Below are 14,890 nucleotides of genomic sequence, written 5' to 3'. Positions count from 1 at the left end.
TTTTGCTCTTCTCCCAACTGGTTTCGGCAAGAGTAGCCTGGCTTGTGGTTGTGTTTTCGTCGTCACTCTGTTACGTCATACGCTTCGTTGATCTGATTGGTTTATTTGGCCCGTCTATCACCAACTTAGGCCAATCAGCTAACCAGTATTTTTGCACCTTCCCAAAATTACTTCAACGGAAGGTTTCCAGATGGATATGCGGAGCAAATCCATCTGGCAGAGTCAGGTTAGGTGCACAGTGGTGGAGGGGTCATGATCTGGGCTTATAAGAATCACGTCAATAATGAGATTAAACCTCTGGAAGTTGAAGTTTGACCCTAAATGGATCATTTATTAGAAAAAGGTCCCAAACACAGCAGCAAATCTGCAACAGAAGGCCTGAAGGAGAAAAGCCAAGATTAAAGAGTCCTGGTGGGATTCCTTTGGTCACCCTAAAACGTCCTGCTAAGCTAAACATTTCTTTACATATCACAAGTTTTTCTTACCAGTCTTCGCATTCTGAGGGCGTGACTTTTTTAAGCCGCTACTCTTTTACTTCTCTTGTTTTCGGACTGCAGCTGTGAGCTGGTAGGTTTGCAGCCGAGCGTTGTCAAACAGGCCTCAGCATGCAGCAGTAGAAGGATAACATTACCAACATACTTCCTCTGTTATCTGTTAAACTGTTTATCAGAGCGCTTGGGTTAGAAAGTGTTACCGTTCAAGATCACATGACGAGATAGGAGAAAGAACAAGAGATTGCCTTTAGCTCTATCGTCCTGCTTTATGCACCATGGTTGGAGAAATGAAGGTTTTTCCGTCCATCCAAAGGTTAACCACTCATCCCTGTTTTGTTGCTTCAGAGCAGCTTAAAGCACAGAAGTGGCCTGAGGCAGCGGCGCTGGTTGTAGCTCAAAGGTTTCAGATGCTACATGCCACAGGTTGGCATCTCACATTTTTTATTCCCCCATTCCAAGAGTGAGCCTCACCTCTTTGTCTGCGCCTCGAGCTTCTGGGATCTGCAGTGCAGGCAGGAGGATGTGTTTCTAGATGTTACTGCAGATACAGTCATTGCTGCTTACTAAACATCATTCAGCTATTAGATTCAATAAAAGGACAAAAATCAAACCTGAAACTTGCTAAATTCTTTGACTTACATCATTGTCAGATGTATGGACTTATTCAGCTGGATATAGTTACTACTATTTAAAGTCGTAGGGAAATCATATTTAAATGTCAAATCATTCTGATTTAAACATGTATATAAATGTATTCTTTATCAGACGATATTGTCCCAAAATTTAGAAGATTTCTATTTAAAAAAAAAAATCCTGTCTTAAAATCTGTGTTTTATTCGTTATCTTCTGCAGGCCAGTTAGTTATACGTCAGCTTGAACACCTACATTCAGCCAATCATATATGAACCGTCATCTGTCAATCAAATTTTTTCGGTCATAGCATCTTGATTCATATGTCGCAGCTAATATACGCAAAGGTTGAAATAAGAATAATTTCCTTTCCCATTTAGTCGCATCCCAGTGTTCACGGGTTGCTGTTGTCTTACAACTGGGGAAACTTCTTTCCAGAGAAAAGCAGCAGAGCTGCTCCTCTGTTTATTGGAAAAAATACTGTTTTTAGGGTGTGAAGGATTTTTGCTTGAGTTCAGTTTTTGTTAATCTGTCATCAGTTTTTTGTGATTACGCTCAAACCTAAATTGTTTAAAGGTCCAGGATCAACATACAATATCGGACGCTTCGGTGTGGGTCTGTTTCTGTGAGCTCAGGTCATTTTTTGGTCATTTAGAAGGATGAACCAACATGAGAAAGTAAATTACCTCAATCGGCCACAGCCTCAAATATAAACCAGAGAACTAGTTTAGTCTTTTGCTGTTTTCCACTGATTATGGTTTATCGATTATGGATTTACACAATTCAGTTTCTAATAGTGATAAATGTAAATGATTTTAAATGTGTAATAGCCATGTTATAGCTATGGACTGAGGAGGCTGTATCCAGGGCTATTAATGGAACGTGTAGAGAAAGGAAAAAAGGTGCAAAAGCAAAGGGGATAAATAAACCACAGCTTTGACAGGATTTTGACACTTCTTAAATTTCTCTACTCCATAGTTTCCAGATCTTTGCATAAACCAGAAGTGATTTTGACCTTCAGTTTATCTGAAATGCTTTTGGATAGCTTCCGAGACTCCGTCTCAGCCTGGTGTTTCCTCTAACTTCCATGACCTGGTAGGTTGGCTATCGCATTTAGTATCTTGTTTGCATAGCTTTGCTCCCACATGATAAAAGGACTGAACTTATTTGTTCTTTAGTACGGTAGTCTGACAGCCACTCAAAGGGCTGCACCTTTTTGCACATCTCAAAGCACCCTGTGGTTTATTGTTTTGACCAAGGACGCATCAACACGTGAAGGGGAGGGGTAGAAACCGCAGCCTGCTGTAGCGAAGACAGCAGTACGACAGATACAGTCAGAACCTGCATATGGTGAAGATTCAGGTTAAACGATTTTGCATTCATCTCATTTCATGAGATGCACAGAGACATGGCTAATGGCAGCTAGCCTGGTAGAAATCCATGGCTTCATCACCCTGTTTTCCACCTGAACTGCTGCTCCAACTGGAGAACTCCCCACTGGGGCATGAAATCAGTTGCAGCTCAAGGTTTTGACCAAATGAAGCCAAGCAACTTAGACAGGAAGTAAGGGCTTTGCAGAGTGCGTGAAGCTGCTTATAAGGACATCTAGAGTCTGCTTTTCTTCTGGTAAAGCAGCTTGATGTGTTCTAAGATGATTAGAGATGCAGTAGATCTGGAATTACAATGGCGTTTTTAGTCATCAGAGGCTCAAACTGGAACCCGGAGTCACAGTGTAAGATTAGGCCTTAATTCTGGCTCTCACCTGTTCAATTTAGTTCAATTCAGTTTATTCATATAGCGCCAATTCACAACACATGTCATTTCAAGGCAGTCTACAGTTCACCAGATCAAACAGTCAAATTGATTCAGTTTTCTAACTAAGGAAAACCAGTTGATTGCATCGACTCATTGACTCAAATGCAATCCCTCACCCTAAGCATGCTTGTAGCGACAGTGGAGAGGAAAAACACCCTTTCAACAGGAAGAAACCTCCAGCAGAACCAGGCTCAGTGTGAGGGGGATCCCTGCTCCATCTCGCCATCAGTTTGGCGGTCCTTGGCCTGGAAAACGTTGAAGACCACTGATCTAAAGTATTCAAATACAGCTCTGGCTGTTTATTTTAGGGCGTTCTCGACATGGATCGGTTTTTCAAGGGTAGTGTAAATGGGGTAAAAGGGCGAGAGGCGGGGTACTCCCTGCAGGTCGCCAGTTGATGATGCAACCACCAGGCTTAAATAATGGGTCAGTGTGTTTAGGTTAGAGAGTTCAACAATACAGGTTTTTGTTCTTGAGGCTGATAAGCAATTATTTTGACATCCATCTGACCAATCCCAAACATGTGCTGCCGGTTGGACCGACTATTGAAGCAGATTTTTTTTTTCTTCCAGTTGCATGATTAAAAACATTGATTATAAAAGTTATGCAAGTTTTAGTTTAAAAAGAAAAGAAAAAAAATATTGTTTAATCAAACAAGACATGAACAACTTATGATCTCAATGTACAAATAGATCGGATGATGACAATACAACACCACCGCCCCCCCAAGAAAAAAACTAACGGGTAATATTAGCTCAAAACATTGTCTGTCTGATGTATCAGTCTATCTCTAGTTCATGTCGTTTTATGGCATTCGTAACATTTTGTTTATTGTGCAAGTAGTCCAAATGTGGTTCTAACTAAGTTGATCCATTTAATATCTGTCGAGGTTTGGAGCTAAGCTGAGACAGACCAATATTTTTGGCTGTTACTAGCATTTTTGTCCTGTATTGGCTGATATTTGCATTCATTAGTGCATTCAGTAATCATGTATTGAGACCATAGCATGTGAGCGGAGCGAGCAGCGAGCGGTAAAACGGAAGAAATATGGTTAGATTATAAAATATGTAAAATAACATTTATTTGATTTAAGTGTGATTCTTTTCGACTTATTTTTAAATTGAAAAACAGTTGCAACAGTTTTAAATCCTTAAAAAATATGTATTGCACAAGCTGCAGCCACTGACCCTGGTGCATAATAGCGCATTATACGATATTATCTCATTTGCAGTGGGATGCGGAGTAACCTTTTTTAATGTAGTCTAATAAATTAAATGAATAATTAAATAGGAAACGCGGGGCAGCATGAATGGAGCGAGGCGTTACGTTCACAGCTTGGAAACGTTGCGATAATTTAACAGCCAGTTCAATAAGACAATACACATATTTCGGTGACATCATTAAAACAAATGCTGTGGGTCCCAGGGCCCTGGCATCATTACAGGAAGGAAAAATGTCAGAAAATGCCTTCCCCTGAAAATCTGAGTGAGTGTGGAGTGATTTTGCCGCAGCAGCAGGAAAATTAAGGTGAGTGTGGAGCGGATTTTGAGTGGCGCGTCCTGGAGCAACTTTGAGCGGCAGAACGAATGAGTGAGGAGCGGGAATTGCACGGCGCTCCGCTCCATTTAAATGCTCTGATTTAGACCATATAAGACACATGAATAGCTTCTTCATTCAATTTCTATCCATTTAATTTATTAATAAACGTTTATTTTAGGGGTCTCCCTGTCATATCAATATCGGACATCAGTCCAATCTTAGCCAAAAATACTAATATTGGATTATATCGGCCGGCATGTATAATCCCCTGTATTGTCATGCTATTAGAAAACTCTCTGCTTCTGCTTAACGTTCCTGCAACCCACTGGGTAATATTACACCGGTCAGTTGTTCTCATATCTATTGTTTTTGTTCTCTGTTTTAGTAATATCACTTCTTCTGCTGGAGGTTTCTTCCTTTTAAAAGGGAGTTTTTCCTCTCCACTGTCGCTACAAGCATGCTTAGTCTGAGGAATTGCCTTCGAGTCAATTAATTGATGCAATCAACTGGTTTTCCTTAGATAGAAAACTTTGAATCAATTTAACTGCATGATCTGGTTGAACTGTAAAGTGCCTTGAGATGACAAGTGTTGGGAATTGGAGCTATATAAACAAAATGAATTGAAAAACTGAATTGAATCAAATCAACCCTTCTCTAACAATACACATTACAAAATAAGTAATAAAACCATGTAACCATGTAACTGTGTCGGTCAGTGCTCAAAGCTTAGACATCAGTTTTGTATCGGAATTGAAATAGTTGTATCAGGACACCCCTAGTTTCTTTATAGTTTAATTTGAGACTTTTGTAACATTTTTTATCACTGTGTTATTTTTATTATGTAAATGGAGAAAGAAAAAGTAATATGAGCCTAAAAATACCCCCCAAAACTAATCAGCAGTAGCCTAGTGAACTAGCCCCACCTGCCAGCTGCCAAAAACATTTTTGCCTGCGAGTTGGTCTAGCCTCGATCAATGCCCCAGGCCCTAGAACTGGTGGACCAATCACAGCGCAGAGATGTGTATTAAATTTCTAGATGCGAAGTGGATGGGGTTTTGAGAGCGTGACGACAAAGCTGCGCGAAGCTGGAGAAAGCACAACAAGGAAGATGGCAGCAACTATTGAACTGTAGCATGCACCTTGGCAGCAGCAGCTTTCAATGGAGCGCTCCATTGAAAGTTAAATGTTCTCTTTCTGTTGCTGTTGTTCAATAAAAGTACATTTGAAGATCATTTGTCTTCAATTAGTCAAAATATGGTCCATTTACCGATTTAATGCGTATTTAAAAAAAACAATATCCGAAGTTGAGAGGATCGCAGCAACCAGCGGACCTCCGAGGCTAACAGTAGCCAGGGCTAACTGCAGTCGTCTGCATCGGCCCTCTCTCTGCATAGTCATTAGAGACTGACACGGGAGTGGACTTTCACTCCTGTCCCGTCCCACTCCCACAGAAAAAAATGGTGTCCCGTCCCACTCCTGGTGAAATTACTCCCACTTCCATCCCGCTTCCATTCAGAATGACTCCCGCTCCTGCACCACTCCCATCCTTGTTTTTGAGAGCGGGTGAAAAACTCAGAGCGGAAGCACTGTTGGTTTTTGGGTTGTGTAGTTTTTTTGACTCACATTATAGTGTAGGCTTCGCGGAAAAAAACTACAAAATGCAGCGCCAGTACTGGATTTTTTCTTTCTAATTTATTTTATTTTTTGGCATCGATCCTAATTTTGTTCCCGCTCCTGTTAATGTTTAATCCTGTACCGTCCCAATCACGTGATTGTTACTAATACTGACTCCCATCCCACAGGAATCCCTTGACCCGTGGGATTCCCGAAAAAATGTCAGTCTCTGATAGTCGTGTGTGAAGGACCGCTGGTTCTGATGGCGATTTTTGACTCAGCTTTGGAATCAGTTTTGGAAGGATTGGACTTGGGGTTTTCTTTGAAACGTGAGCAGGAAGAGGCTCTACGCTCAAGGACGTATTCGCCGTTTTACCGACAGCAGTTTGTTTACACTCCCCCACCAGCTTCCTGTCGCGCTTCCTACGTCACTGCCATTTGCGCTTATTGGTCAGAGCATTGGCCAATAGGCACAGACATGGTTTGAAAAACGACGGGTTGTTTTCATCAATCTTCCGATGTCTCATTCATTGAGGCCACACTAAATTACACCTTTAATCTCACATTTAGTCTGGTTTACACGTCTAGATCAGCAGTATATATCAGTGATCAGTTAGACTGATGTCAAAATATATTGATATATAATGATATTATATTGATCCAATTAGCTAATGATGAAGCCATGCCATAACCTCCAGGTGTTTGTTTCAAAATCAATTTTTCTACCACTGGGAAATTTATGAAATCGTAATAAAATTACGGAAATTTGTGGTTTAAAGAGAAGGGTAAGTGCTTTATAACCATTTTAGAGAGCCAGCTTAAGCCCAGGTTTTCATGGCTAAACCAGATGTGTTTGGAAGCAGCTGAGCAGGAGAAAATCTTTAGTGAGGTCTGGAGTCAGAGAGCGATCCTCCTTCCACAGACACCCAAGAGATTCGCAGTCTGGGCTTGTTCTGTGTAATTAGGTTTCAAAACTGGTTGTTAATTGCTGTCCTGACGATGCACGCTGAGCGCTCAGGCCTTCCCCTGGCGCTTCGCACGTTTCACAAACCCTCTTCAGCTCGACATCCTGTCGTAAAGTTTCCGCTATATTTGAATCGCCGTGTCACTAGAGAGCTGTATCAGAAGACTCAGCAGATTCTTACACTCAGCAGCAAGTGAAACGGTAACAGGCTGAGAAACGGCCCCCAACCCCAGCCCACCATCCTGAGAGACGTCCTTCCTTGCACCTAAACTCAGGAGACCAAGTGGAAGTCTCTGCTTTGCACAGGACTACCTCTGTGAGCGTGTCAACAGCAGTTGGAATGCAGTTGGGTGTGTTTGTTTTCCTTGAGAAAGGGAAAAAAAAAAAAAAAAGGACACACACAGTCAAGCAAGGGAATCCGGTAGATAAAAATCACATAATGAAGCTTTGTTTTGATGAAAACCCACCTGGTGTGGGCATTTAGATGAACCGAAAAAGTGGAGCTTTGGGGTAAAAAACCAAGTTTTTATTTCACACTTTTTATTCTGATTCCTGCAAAGGAATAAAAAGAGAGAAGCAGAGATGCTAGCTGCTCTGCTGCATCGGTTCTGCTGTTCTCTGTGCAACGCTCTCATTAAAGCCATGAAGGGGAAGATTTGCATCGTTACATGGGTTTGATGCATCAGAGGGAAGCTCATAATAGAACACAGTCAAACATGTCTTCAATGAAAGTGAAAATTAGGAAGCAAAAACTTCTGCTTAATGCACTCATCCATGTTCGCATGGATAATTTAGGCTGAATAATCTGACTGCTGCTGTTGATTTATTAAAAGCTTGTTAAGGTTCAGTCACTTTAGTCTGTATTCCTTAAATTTAATATGGGGTTGTGTAACAAGCTGGGGAAGATTCTGAGTCATCCAGGTCATAGTCATTCCAGAAAAAGTTTAAAAACAATATACTGGACTTTGTTTCCAAGTTTGAAGACGTTTCTCTTCCCATCCAAGAAGCGTTTTCAGTTCAAAATGTCAGGAATAGTGTTGAGTTCAAGGCTTTATACAGTAGCCCAACAAAGCCTTGTTTTGGCTTATGCTACGTTCACACCGGACGCAGCAGGGGCAAGAAAATCACGTCTGCTGCTTAATTTTTGCTGCTTGTACCAGTTGGTTCTGACGCACGTTGGGCGGAGCTACTCTATACTTTCTTTGCCTTGCAGCTATATTTGCAGTGATCAGTGGGAATAAAGTAGTTTTAATATGTTTTAAAGTGAGAAAGTCCACCTGAAAACTTAATCAATGCAGTCAGTTCATCAAGATTACAATCCCACCTTCCAGTATTTTTTCTGTCAGAGACACTCACACCCCCACATACAGCGGTGCGCTGTCAGTAGGATCCCATTCAACAGGAGACTCTGGCCGGGTCGCGGCTGGTAGGTGTTTTTCATCAAAATAATCCAAACTGCAGGCACCAGGATAATAAAAGCGAACATATTCTGCCGGCAGATTTCTGCATTTTAAGTTAATTTATGCGTTAATAAACTGTTTCAGAGGGGTGATCACAGCGCTCTTTATCATCAGCGCTGTGTCTGTCTCCCTGCCAGCTCCCAGATCAGCTTCTCTGATTGGTTGACGCGGCGCGTCGAGCAGCAAAAGTTCAATTTTTCCATCTCGAGCAGCAGCGCGTTTGCGTCAGATGCTTAAACGCGCTGCGCGACCTTTTGCTGCGCCTTGACGCGCGTCAACCTTTGACTTTGCATGTAAACTCTCTGCTTCTGCCACGCCTGCTGCATCCGGTGTTAACGTAGCATTAGGCAACATACAACAGATGGAAGGTTTTGAGAGGTTAGAAAACATGCAAATTGATACGGACGAACAGGTCCACCCCTTTGGAATGAGGGTCGTTTGGCTTCTTTTGTTAGCCTGCAATACCTCGTACCGGCTATGTCTCTACAACCCCCCTTTCAGAGACATAGACAGGTATGGGGCATTGCAGGCTAACAAAAGAAGCCAAACGACCCTCCTTCCAAAGGGGTGGACCTGTTCGTCCGTATCAATTTGCATGTTTTCTAACCTCTCAAAACCCACCGGCGACCTGTTTTAAAGAGTTTAAAAATAAGTTAGAATTTATGAAAATTCCACTGGTAAAATGTTTACCAATATAGACATGTTAGACATCGTTGGAAAGCTTACATTCTCCACTATTCAACCACCGACTTCATTTTATGGACACAGTGAGCACCAAAGCACTATAAACACAGGTATAGCAGCATGTCAAAATGTAAACATGACAAAGCAGCTACAAAAAGCAAGCATGTCTTATTACTGCTGTTCAAAAAAGACCTATTATTTTCGAGAATAAAAGAAACAACTTTGATTCAAGTTTGAACTGATGCAGCTTGGACTGTGTTTTACTCACCCAATTTCCATGTATATTTTTAGGAACTAGAAGGTGTTAGCGTCACATAATGTATCACACATGTAATTTGGGCTTACAGTTCCTAAGTTATTTGCTTTTCCATTTGGGTATGCAAAATAGGTGAGGATTACCCAAAATGATGTAGATGTTAAGAGGCTAAGCAAAAACAAGGCTTTGTGGGGCTACTGTATAAAGCCTCGAACTCAATGCTATTTCTGACAGATGTAACATGTAACATTCAGTAATACGGGTAAATGTATGAAATTGGACTTTTATCGAAATCGCATACAAGTAACTACTCATATGAAGAGTTTTATTCAAAACAGACAAACATGAACTTTTCTACTCGGGCATTTTGAACATTGTAATCATGCAAATTCAATTTACATAAAAACTTTTGTTAGGTTGAGGGTGGAGCCAATCTAATAAAGTAAACTACCTGTGATTGGCTGCTTTTTGAAATTCCCGCCTTTTTTGAGACAGAGCTTTGTTTTCCTTCTTGCTACTAGAAGCGTTAGCATCTTTTGGTTAGTTGCTGTTCAAGTTAAGTTAAGTGGAGTTATCATTAACTAACTTAGTTAAACAGTCATGAATGTGTTCTGACATCAGTCTATCCGATCCTGATATGTACTGCCGCTTTTTGTTTATTAGAGCTGATTATCAAGGCCGTGAGGTTAGGGGGGAGTGGCGGCTTAGTGGTTAGGGCATAGAGCTTGGATCCCTGAGGTTCTGGGTTTGAGCCCCACTCCCACAGACTGCCACTCTGGGTCCCTGAGCAAGACCCTTAACCACGGATTGCTCCCAATACGTCCCACGATGGCAGCCCACTGTTCCCCAAGGGGATGGATTAAGGTACATTTCTGCAGTGTGAGATCAATAAAGTTAAATTATTATTATTTTAGTATTATCAATATTATTATTACCAATGGATAAATAGAGGGAAAGGCAATACATGTGCCCTATGTAATTTCAAGGTGTCGCTGCCGAACGCACTAATTTATTTATGCAAGTTTGCACCGATACGATACAAAAAAAATTGCTAATATTGGCTAGCCGTTGTATCTAGCTGTAATGTCACAACATGCACTGATCCTAAACTGAGCAAAGCATTGAACACACAGTCATTATATTGGCTTTAACATTGTAGTTTAAATCTGAACTGGGAGGAAAAATGATAAAATACTTCAAATTGAATAGGATAGAAAATAATTGCCCTTTACTTTTCTATAGTGGGAAAATCAGTTAGAAAAGGTTCATTTCAAGTTAAGTAAACTTAAAGTTCTTTAATGAATCACACCTAACCAGCTTGTGCATCTTTTCTCAGAGCCCAGAGATAACAGTAAGCTCACCTCTGTCTTGGTGCTGCTTTAACAAAAGTGAATTATAACCCAGAGGATTTCCTGTGTCTGGACACATGTCTCCTCCAGATACTAATCAGTCCTAGTTTTCATGTAAATCAATCCTTTTGTTGGCCTGAAGTGGATGTGTACCTTTTTTTGGCAGCAGTAGGATATGGTATGCTATAGCCTACATTCCAGACTCACTGACTTTTAGGAAATGGGCTTTGTTATCTTGCCAGGATGTGTGCATTTCATTCCTGATCGCCAAATAACCGACCATGTTCAGCTGAAATACAATCAAAGCATTGAAAAAAATGTAAATGGTTGTCAACATCTACAATCTGAGGCTTTGTGATCAGGAATGGTTGGGAACTCATCCTGAGAAAAACAGCAGTTTTTGTCAGACAGGTTTCACAGCTAATTTAGTCACTTAGCTGCTAGAAAACAGAAAAAGTCAAAAAGCTGGTTTTCCGTCCTAATGGGCCTTTGTCCTGTAATTGTTGAACTGCCAAATGTAGAAAATCTAAAGAGCATGGTGGAAAAAAGGGGTTTCAGTACAGCTGATAACTTACTGATTTGAAGAAAAGTTGAACAGCCTGAGGGGAGGATCCAGCATGGAACAATAAAGACCAAGGAGATTAAATACAGAGGAGATATTATCAGAGAACAGTATTGTGCTAGTTACTGGAAAAAAGTACGGTAGTTAGTTACCAGTTAGTTCATCCATAAAGCTACTCGGTTAATTTGTTAGTTTACTGTTAAAAGTTACTTTTAAGTTACTTTTTTAAAGATCCATTACAATTAATGTCCTTGTAACAAAGTGCTTGTTAACACAATTCATTTAAATAAGAAAACGATTTGAAATAGATAAAAAATACAATGGCTCAAAAAACACACTTTAATTAGCTAATGTAATTTCTACACATTTTACATGTTAGTATGCTTAAGTTACCTCCTAATTTAGTTAAATTATCCCAGTGATTCTGTATTTTTGTAAATGTTGCAAAATCCCACGAGACACTGGATCTGTTGCTTATCGTGCCACAGCTATACAATTTGGAGATGTGACGGCGTAGGTACCAGATCTGCTCGGATCCTGCACTGGAGGTGACTTTACACCACATGATTGGCTAAACGTTGCCACATGATGTAAAACATTGTGGTTGCCCAGACAACGATAATTTCATCACGCAGCGTCCGTGTGCTGAGTCGGGTGCATCTGTAGTGTTAAGGGCAGATTAGAGCTCTCCAACCACACACATCAAATGTCGCTTGGGTCAGGTCCCGAACCAGTTTTGCTGGAATTTCTAGGGACGCACAGCAGTTTCCCGCCAAGGCGCAAGGGGGAGCCTATTTGAGAACTCGCGAGAACTTCGACCTTCTCGATTAACCTTTCGTCATAGTTATCCATTGTAGTTGTTTTTAAAAATGGCGTGTCCCGGCACCGAATCGAAAAGAACGACCACACAGACAGCCAGAAAGACATACCAAGGACCAATCACAGCTGTTTTTTGTCTGCGCACTTCCGCTTGAGGTCTGGGCGGGTTTGCGACCATCTGACGCCTAGTCAGGATTTTTTTGAGACGCACAGAGACAGATTTGATGGTTGCAGAGGCTATGCGTCAGAAGCATTAATTGGCCTTTAGTGGGTCTAATGACTGATGAAGTTTTACCTGATCGATAACAAAACTGAAAAAAATCATTTTATGGTGGACAGAGTAACTGTTAGACCATGATATAAAGGGGGAGAGCTGGGTAGCACTGTGGCTAGCTGTGCTCAGTAGCTAACAGGTTAGCTTCTTTTAGCTCAGTTAGTTAGCCATACTAAGCTACACTACTTAACTTTGTGTCATCAACAACCGTTAGTTTTCTAAAAGTAGAATAACTTGTTTTCTTTGTCTAAAATCTCTATCAAAGTCATTTTTTAAGATGTTCCATTTGTCCTCCGCTGCCTTCAGATCTTAATAAAAGCATAAAAATAATATGAGACTTTTTTTGTCACCTTTTTAAATGGCAGCGCTCAGTCTTAGAAGGCAGTACTTTCCCTCAAGACTGACGATGATTGTTTTCTACTTCCGGCTACTTTAGATCGCCAATGAAATGTAAAACAATAGCAAATATAGGTATTTATATGTTGAGACTCCAAAAGAGATTTGATCCTTAAGAAACCGGTGCAATACAGTTTGTCCGAGTGGAGTTGCCATATGTTGATGTCATAAGAAGGGGCATTAGCTAACGTCATATGGGACTACGCAGACACTCTGTCTGCGCCGCTGAAGATGTACTTACCTCTGCATGAAGATTGCAAGAAGCGGTTCCAGAAGACAGTAACTCAACCATGTTTCTGGTTAATTTGGCTAAAAGTTATTTAACTACTAAAGGGCGATTGCATAGCTCTAATTCCCAGATGGTATACAGATATATAAAAATGAAAAGAAAAGACAATGGCGTCATTGCAAAAGTAACAAATCCTAAATGTTTTATTCCAATAATTTCTACTGAGGACGATCAATGATGTCACAGCTCAACAGTGTAACTGAGTTCCAGTCAAATGATATTTGCTCATTTTTGCAAGTAGGATAAGCATTACAAAATATCAAAAATGCATTCCTCAATAATTTAAATATTTGTGGTCCCTGTAACATTGAAGTGATCTTATTGTATTTGATTTAATTTGTTTTAAAGGTCGGTTTACTACTGCTGCCCTAACATTGGTTTGAATATAGCAGCCATTTTGGATTTTGAGGTCAAGATTGGTAACCTTTTTAAACCTTTTGGGTAACATTTTGTTTGAATCCTGATCCAAATGGAGCTCAATATGAAGCCTAGAGGATAAACTAAGGATGAGTTCAAACTGCCGGACCTGCTGGACTGATGGTAGATGCTAAAACTGATGAGGCTATTGAAATCGCAGAGCCTCCATATGGAGTCAATTATTTAAATGTGCGTGTTCCTCCATTCCAGCCTCTCATGTCATGATGTGCTTTTATTTGCCGTGCCTGATTGGTTTCCCACGCTCTTGTGTCACAACCCAGCCAGCTGCATTGGACTGTGTGTGCAAAGACAAAACCCAGCATGGGGTAAAAGGTCTGGACTAGCAGATAAATTCTTGCAGCTTCGCCTTTATCAACAGAGGTTGTCAATAACCTGATTCCATGATTCCTTCACTGAAATATCTGGGGTTTGATTTAGATTTGTTCCATCTTTGCATAGCTATGAAAAAAAATAAAAGCATGGAAAATTCATCTATTTCGAGTCTTTGTGCCCTGTCTCCATCTTCGTATTTACACTGTGACCATTGTATAAAGTTAGGATGAATTTATTTAAGAACAATATGTTTGGGACTGAGTGGGAATCTCTGAAAATCTGAATTCAATAATGTGAAATATTCTACAGTTGGGCTTATCTTATTCTGAAAGGATGTTTTATTTATTAACTTCTATGTTTCAGTTTTTATATATAAATAAAAAACTCCTCATAAATATGAAACTATTTAAAGATATGCTAGTTGGATGGAGTTATAAGAACAACAATCCACGTATTTCAACAGAAAAGGGGAAGTTGAAAATTTCTCGAGAAAAACGTCTATCTAAGTTGAACCACTGAGTTCCACAGTGAAATGAACCTGATCAGGTCATGGATTTTCTGACGCTGTTATCTGTTTTTGTTTAGTTTTGGTTTTGAGCCGTCTCTAAGGTTGACTCAGTTGTTCTTGCTTGTCTGCAGGGAGAATTGGGACCTTTTCGCAGCATGTTTGTGCAGGCATTTACACAGCTTAAAGTTACTTAACAGGAAGGAAGTGTGACAACAGGAAGTAGTCTAACAATACTGCCCTATGACCCCGTTTCTGCTGGTTCGTGTCAGAGTGATTGCGTTAAAGAGAGAAAGAAAGAAGTAAAGAGAGTGATACAGAGAGAGTGTATCTTTGTATCTTCCACAGATTGGAATGTAAATAATACAGAAAGAAAAGCCTCCCACACAATAAGATTCTTAATCTGTTGTGTCTTTTCTCAGCTATATATATATATATATATATATATATATATATATATATATATATATATATATATATATATATATAT

The 14,890-nt window shown here is 40.2% G+C and overlaps 1 protein-coding gene across 1 annotated transcript in view; it reads left to right on the top strand.

Annotated features, from left to right (window-relative positions):
• Positions 1-14,890, top strand: part of LOC107103769 (neurabin-2-like) — a 43,364-nt gene that overhangs the window by 12,457 nt on the left and 16,017 nt on the right. The gene's annotated exons all lie outside the window — the stretch shown is intronic.

Source organism: Cyprinodon variegatus, unplaced genomic scaffold (genome assembly GCF_000732505.1).
Source record: "Cyprinodon variegatus isolate N-32 unplaced genomic scaffold, C_variegatus-1.0 Scaffold1525, whole genome shotgun sequence".
Lineage (NCBI taxonomy): Eukaryota > Metazoa > Chordata > Actinopteri > Cyprinodontiformes > Cyprinodontidae > Cyprinodon > Cyprinodon variegatus.
The sequence above is the reverse complement of the archived record's forward strand: the minus strand, read 5'-3'. Positions and strand labels throughout refer to the sequence as shown.